The sequence below is a fragment of the Oncorhynchus masou genome, chromosome 10 (assembly GCF_036934945.1).
Source record: "Oncorhynchus masou masou isolate Uvic2021 chromosome 10, UVic_Omas_1.1, whole genome shotgun sequence".
NCBI classification, from domain to species: Eukaryota; Metazoa; Chordata; class Actinopteri; order Salmoniformes; family Salmonidae; genus Oncorhynchus; species Oncorhynchus masou.
This window is the reverse complement of record NC_088221.1, coordinates 48,075,517-48,083,173: the sequence shown is the minus strand read 5'-3', so window position 1 is coordinate 48,083,173 and position 7,657 is coordinate 48,075,517. Positions and strand designations below refer to the sequence as shown.

The 7,657-nt window shown below is 46.9% G+C and overlaps 2 pseudogenes; one reads left to right on the top strand and one right to left on the bottom strand.

Annotated features, from left to right (window-relative positions):
• Positions 1 to 995, top strand: part of LOC135547770 (trace amine-associated receptor 13c-like) — a 17,626-nt pseudogene extending 16,631 nt beyond the window's left edge.
• The window catches only part of LOC135547713 (protein FAM124A-like), a 622,546-nt pseudogene that overhangs the window by 560,693 nt on the left and 54,196 nt on the right, over positions 1 to 7,657 (bottom strand).

Sequence of the window (7,657 nt, the reverse complement as noted above, 5' to 3'; positions counted from 1 at the left end):
GAGTTACATGCTGTCAGTCACACCACTCACTCCCTCCAGAAATAAACTGTAGTCCTCGTAGATTTGGATTGGATGGATGGAGGTGGAAAAGGTGGAACTTGATACGACTATACTATTGATGTTTATTTTGTTGATATATTTCCAATCCTTTTCGGGATGTCCTGTATAATGGGCTGAGTTTACATTTCATGACGTTAAGCAGAGTTTACACAGGCAGACCATTTTCTGATGTTAAGTGGAGTTCACACAGGCTGTAACGCCCTGACCTTAGAGAGCCGTTTTATTTCTCTATTTGGTTAGGTCAGGGTGTGATGTGGGTGGGCATTCTATGTTTTGTTTTCTATCTTTCTTTATTTCTATGTTTTGGCCGGGTATGGTTCTCAATCAGAGACAGCTGTCTATCATTGTATCTGATTGGGAATCATACTTAGGCAGCCCTTTTTCCTTCTTTCAGTGTGGGTAGTTATCTTTGTTAGTGGCACTATAGCCCTGTAAGCTTCACGGTCGTTTCCTCGGTTGTTGTTTTGTTGGTGACATTTTAAATAAAAAAGGAAATGTACGCTCACCACACTGCACTTTGGTCCATTTCTTGCGACGGCCGTGACACATGCAGCCCATTTTCTGACGTTAAGTGGATAGCTGCTGTCTTACGGGATCCGGACCAGTTCTGCTATGTTGTGTGGTGTTTTTTTATAGGGAGGAGGTCAGAGACCTGGCAGTGATGTACCAGGGCAACAACCTCTCCATCAACGTCAGCAAGACAAAAGAGACGATTGTGGACAACAGGAAACAGAGTTCAGTGCACCCACACAGTTGTGAAGGGGGCACGCCAGAGCCTCTTCCCCTTCAGGACGCTTAAAAGATTTGGCGTGGGCCCTCAGATCCTCAGTAAGTTCTACAGCTGCACCACTGAGAGCATCTTGACTGGCTGCATCGCTGCTTGGTACGGCAACTGCAAGGAATCCGACCTCAAGGCGCCACATCACTGGGGCTGAGCCGCCTGCTATCAAGGACCTCTATACCAGGCGGTGTCAGAGGAAGGCCCTAAAAATTGTCAAAGACTCAGCCACCCAGGTCTTAGACTGTTCCCTCTGCTACTGCACGGCAAGCGGTACCACTGCACCAAGTCTGGAAACAACAGGACCCTGAACAGATTCTTCCCCCAAGCCATGAGACCTTTAAACAAGACTGCTAAACAAGACTGCTAAATAGATAATCAAATGGCTACCTAGACTACCTGCACTATCTTTCAAACTCTACCCACACACTCACACCTACTGACACTGAAATTCCCCCACACTCACACACTACACACACACACACACACACACACACACACACACACACACACACACACACACACACACACACACACACACACACACACACACACACACACACACACACAGTCACCACATACACTGCTGCTACTGTCTATTGTCTATTGTCTATCCTTTACCCCTACCTACAGTATACTGCTGCTACTGTCTATTATCTATCCTTTACCCCTACCTACAGTATACTGCTGTTACTGTCTATTATCTATCCTTTACCCCTACCTACAGTATACTGCTGTTACTGTCTATTATCTATCCTTTACCCCTACCTACAGTATACTGCTGTTACTGTCTATTATCTATCCTTTACCCCTACCTACAGTATACTGCTGTTACTGTCTATTATCTATCCTTTAGCCCTACCTACAGCATACTGATGTTACTGTCTATTATCTATCCTTTACCCCTACAGTATACTGCTGTTACTGTCTATTATCTATCCATTACCCCTACCTACAGTATACTGCTGTTACTGTCTTATCTATCCTTTACCCCTACCTACAGTATACTGCTGTTACTGTCTATTATCTATCCTTTACCCCTACCTACAGTATACTGCTGTTACTGTCTATTATCTATCCTTTACCCCTACAGTATACTGCTGTTACTGTCTATTATCTATCCTTTACCCCTACCTACAGTATACTGCTGTTACTGTGTATTATCTATCCTTTACCCCTACCTACAGTATACTGTTGTTACTGTCTATTATCTATCCTTTACCCCTACCTACAGTATACTGCTGTTACTGTCTATTATCTATCCTTTACCCCTACCTACAGTATACTGCTGTTACTGTCTTATCTATCCTTTACCCCTACCTACAGTATACTGCTGTTACTGTCTATTATCTATCCTTTACCCCTACCTACAGTATACTGCTGTTACTGTCTTATCTATCCTTTACCCCTACCTATATGTGCATAGCTACTGTACCTCACTTACCTGCTACCGCTGCACATCGACTTAGTACTGGCAGTCCCTTTATATAGTCTTTTGGTTTTTACTCGTTATATTTATTCGTTATTCATTCCTCATGTCACTGTTTCTATATTTAAAACAAACCTTTATCCTAAACTCTGCATTGTTGGAAGGGAAAAAAAGGACCCGTAAGTAAAAGCATTTCACTATTAGTCTACAAACCTGTTGTTTACAGCACTCGCTGGTGTGTGATGAGTCAAGGATATCTCTACCGGCCAAGCCCTCCCTAACCCGGACGACGCTAGGCCTCCCGGTCGCGGCCAGTTGCGACAGAGCCTGAGCCACCCGGGAGGCCAGCATTTCTAGTGTTGATTTTACTTGTGTAAAAGAACCCCAGGATTGTATCAGTTTTACTTTGTGTAGAGTAGAAAAAAAACATTTCCATCAAAAAACCATGCCCATCATTATCATATTTCCCAGCATGCTCTACTGCAGGTAGATTGATATTATAATCTGTGTTTTTTTGCATTTACATTGATCGATTGGTTCATCGTACGTTACACAAAGATAAATAACTTTCTAAACTAATCCGATCAGTGAGTTAGAATTATTACACCCATTACTGAAATAGTTGTTCCATTTTAAATGGTTCAGGTCCTCTCTTTTAACAAAGTTGACAACACTGAATGAAAAAATGCCAACTGTTGGAGTTACTAACTCTGTCTGAATTCCAATAGGAATTGCACATCATTTTGCAAGCGATCATAATGTGGCCTGTAAACAATGAGTTTCAGGCATCTGTATTCACGCAAAACTAGGACTTAAAATAATTGTGAGATATGTAATGTATTGTCATTAAAAAGTCACAGGACTGAAAATGTATGAATTCAACAAACATGTCTCTGTCACTAATAAATACAGCCATGTGTGGTAATTCTACAATTCATCCAAGAAAGCAAGGCACACGAATAAATTATATTGGAGACGTGGCTTAGTGGGGCGTGGCTTTCAGTTAGTTATTTTTGGCCACCTGTGAGTGGAAGAGCTATACCACTTGAAGTGGTCTATGGTTATCTTAATTAACGTTTCAGCATGTCTGCTGCCAGTTCTGAAGTCTTTGTCATTTCTAACATAATAGTGACTTTAAAGGTAAATAATATTGTGGTGTCCTTAACCCAACAGTGAGGGATATACGGACCTCTTGGTGTAACAGTTAAAAATACAATATGAGGTGTTACTGCCTAACAATTAAAAGTGTGAATTCCCTAACACTGACAATAATAGCGTCAGTACTAATAGCGTCAGTACTAAAGCACAGTGTTAATATAACACTGAAAAGTATGGACCCATATGTACACACTACCCCAGTGTTAAACGTAATACTGTAAGTGTTGACTCAACACGGAACAATTTTGTGTACACGGAGTGCCTTGGTGGTAGGGGATGTTTCCTCTCTGTGATGACAGGGTTGGGACCAGACTAGGGGCTGTATAGCTAAAGGCTGTGGTACAGATCTGCTGTCCTCCTGGACACAGACAGATAGATGACTTCTCCAGCTGCTGGTGCGACTCATAAACCTCTTTAGAGTATTCTGCTTTGGTCTGTCGCAGCTAAACTATACAGTGCTTTAGGAAAGTATTCAGACCCCTTGACTGTTTCCACATGTTGTTACATTACTGTCTTATTCTAAAAACGGATTAAATCATTTTTTCCCTTCATAAATCTACACACAATAGCCCATAACGACAAAGCAAAAAAAAACAAAAAAAACCCAGAAATGTCACATTTACATAAGTATTCAGACCCTTTACTCAGTAGTACTTTGTTGAAGCAACTTTGGCAATGAATACAGACTCAAATCTTCTTGGGTATGGCACTACAAGATTGGCACACCTGTATTTGGGGAAGTTCTCCAATATTCTCTGCAGATCTTCTCAAGCTCTCAGGTTGGATGGGGAGCATCGCTGCACAGCTATTTTCAAGTCTCTCCAGGGATGGTAGACGGGGTTCAAGTCCAGGCTCTGGCGGGGCCACTCAAGGACATTCAGAGACTTGTTTCTAAGCAACTCCTGCGTTGTCTTGACTGTGTGCTTAGAGTCGTTGTCCTGTTGGAAGGTGAACCTTTGCCCCAGTCTGAGGTTCTGGGCGCTCTAGATCAAGTTTTCATCAAGGATCTCTCTGTACTGCTCCGTTCATCTCTCCCTCAACCCTGACTAGTCTCCCAATCCCTGCTGCTGAAAAACATCCCCACAGCATGATGCTGCCACCACCATGCTTCACCGTAAGGATGGTGCCAGGTTTCCTCCAGACGTGACGCTTGGTATTCAGGCCAAAGAGTTCAATATTGGTTTTATCAGACCAGAGAATATTGTTTGTCATGGTCTACGAGTCCTTTAGGTGCTTTTTGGCAAACTCCAAGTGGGCCGTCATACCTTTTACTGAGGAGTGGCTTCCGTCTGGCCCCTCCACCATAAAGGCCTGATTGGTGGATTTGGAAAAGAGGGGGTCTGAAAACATTCCGAATGCACTTCACCATCTCACAAATCTCGATGTGGCGGATGCCAGGAGAACGCTACCTGCCCCAATGCATAGTGCCAACTGTAAAGTTTGGTGGAAGAGGAATAACGTTCTGGGGCTGTTTTTCATAGATCGGGCCCTTAGTTCCAGTGAAGGGAAATCTTAACTCTTCAGCATACAATGACATTCTAGACGATTCTATGCTTCCAACTTTGTGGCAAAAGCTTGGGGAAGGTCTTTTCCTGTTTTAGCATGACAATATGCCCCAGTGCACAAAGAGAGATCCATACAGAAATGGTTTGTCTAGATCGGTGTGGTAGAACTTGACTGGCCTCAACCCCATTGAACACCTTTGGGATGAATTGGAACACCGACTGTGAGCCAGGCCCAATCGCCCAGCAGCAGTACCCAACCTCACTAATGCTCATGGCTGAATGGAAGCAAGTCCCCTGCAGCAATGTTCCAACATCTAGTGAAAAGTCTTCCCAGAAGAGTGGAGTAGGTTATAGCAGCAATGTTCCAACATCTAGTGAAAAGTCTTCCCAGAAGAGTGGAGTAGGTTATAGCAGCAATGTTCCAACATCTAGTGAAAAGTCTTCCCAGAAGAGTGGAGTAGGTTATAGCAGCAATGTTCCAACATCTAGTGAAAAGTCTTCCCAGAAGAGTGGAGTAGGTTATAGCAGCAATGTTCCAACATCTAGTGAAAAGTCTTCCCAGAAGAGTGGAGGCTGTTATAGCAGCAAAAGGGGCACCAACTCCATATTAATGCCCATGATTTTGGAATGAGATGTTCGACGAGCAAGTGTCCACAAACTGTTGGTCATATAGTGTATGAATATATAGGTAGGGATGAAGTAACGAGGCAACGGGATGGATAATAAAATGTAGCAGGTGCGTATGTGATGAATCAAAAGATCAAAAAAGGGTCAATGCAGATAGTTAAATCGTTAATTAATAGCTACCCGGATTAACTATTATTACTATTACTATTATGCAGTCTTATGGTTGTGGGTAGAAGCTGTTTTCGGGGTCCTGTTGGTACTGCTTGCCGTGAGGTATCAGAGAGGACAGTCTATGACTTGGGTGACTAGGGTGGCTAGGGTGACTAGGGTGGCTAGGGTGGCTAGGGTGACTAGGGTGACTAGGGTGACTAGGGTGGCTAGGGTGACTAGGGTGAATAGGGTGGCTAGGGTGACTAGGGTGGCTAGGGTGACTAGGGTGACTAGGGTGGCTAGGGTGGCTAGGGTGACTAGGGTGGCTAGGGTGGCTAGGGTGACTAGGGTGACTAGGGTGGCTAGGGTGACTAGGGTGACTAGGGTGACTAGGGTGGCTAGGGTGACTAGGGTGGCTAGGTGACTAGGGTGACTAGGGTGACTAGGGTGGCTAGGGTGACTAGGGTGGCTAGGGTGACTAGGGTGACTAGGGTGGCTAGGGTGACTAGGGTGACTAGGGTGACTAGGGTGGCTAGGGTGACTAGGGTGGCTAGGGTGACTAGGGTGACTAGGGTGACTAGGGTGGCTAGGGTGACTAGGGTGGCTAGGGTGACTAGGGTGACTAGGGTGGCTAGGGTGACTAGGGTGGCTAGGGTGACTAGGGTGGCTAGGGTGACTAGGGTGGCTAGGGTGGCTAGGGTGACTAGGGTGGCTAGGGTGACTAGGGTGACTAGGGTGGCTAGGGTGGCTAGGGTGACTAGGGTGGCTAGGGTGACTAGGGTGGCTAGGGTGGCTAGGGTGACTAGGGTGGCTAGGGTGACTAGGGTGACTAGGGTGGCTAGGGTGGCTAGGGTGACTAGGGTGGCTAGGGTGGCTAGGGTGACTAGGGTGACTAGGGTGGCTAGGGTGACTAGGGTGACTAGGGTGACTAGGGTGGCTAGGGTGACTAGGGTGGCTAGGTGACTAGGGTGACTAGGGTGACTAGGGTGGCTAGGGTGACTAGGGTGGCTAGGGTGACTAGGGTGACTAGGGTGGCTAGGGTGGCTAGGGTGACTAGGGTGGCTAGGGTGACTAGGGTGACTAGGGTGGCTAGGGTGACTAGGGTGGCTAGGGTGGCTAGGGTGACTAGGGTGGCTAGGGTGGCTAGGGTGACTAGGGTGACTAGGGTGACTAGGGTGGCTAGGGTGACTAGGGTGACTAGGGTGGCTAGGGTGACTAGGGTGGCTAGGGTGACTAGGGTGACTAGGGTGGCTAGGGTGACTAGGGTGACTAGGGTGGCTAGGGTGACTAGGGTGACTAGGGTGGCTAGGGTGACTAGGGTGACTAGGGTGGCTAGGGTGTCTAGGGTGACTAGGGTGGCTAGGGTGACTAGGGTGACTAGGGTGGCTAGGGTGACTAGGGTGGCTAGGGTGACTAGGGTGACTAGGGTGGCTAGGGTGGCTAGGGTGGCTAGGGTGACTAGGGTGGCTAGGGTGACTAGGGTGACTAGGGTGGCTAGGGTGACTAGGGTGGCTAGGGTGACTAGGGTGGCTAGGGTGACTAGGGTGACTAGGGTGGCTAGGGTGACTAGGGTGACTAGGGTGGCTAGGGTGACTAGGGTGGCTAGGGTGGCTAGGGTGGCTAGGGTGACTAGGGTGGCTAGGGTGACTAGGGTCACTAGGGTGACTAGGGTGACTAGGGTGGCTAGGGTGACTAGGGTGGCTAGGGTGGCTAGGGTGACTAGGGTGACTAGGGTGACTAGGGTGACTAGGGTGGCTAGGGTGACTAGGGTGGCTAGGGTGACTAGGGTGACTAGGGTGGCTAGGGTGACTAGGGTGACTAGGGTGGCTAGGGTTACTAGGGTGACTATGGTGGCTAGGGTGACTAGGGTGACTAGGGTGACTAGGGTGGCTAGGGTGACTAGGGTGACTAGGGTGACTAGGGTAGCTGGAGTCTTTGACCATCTTTAGG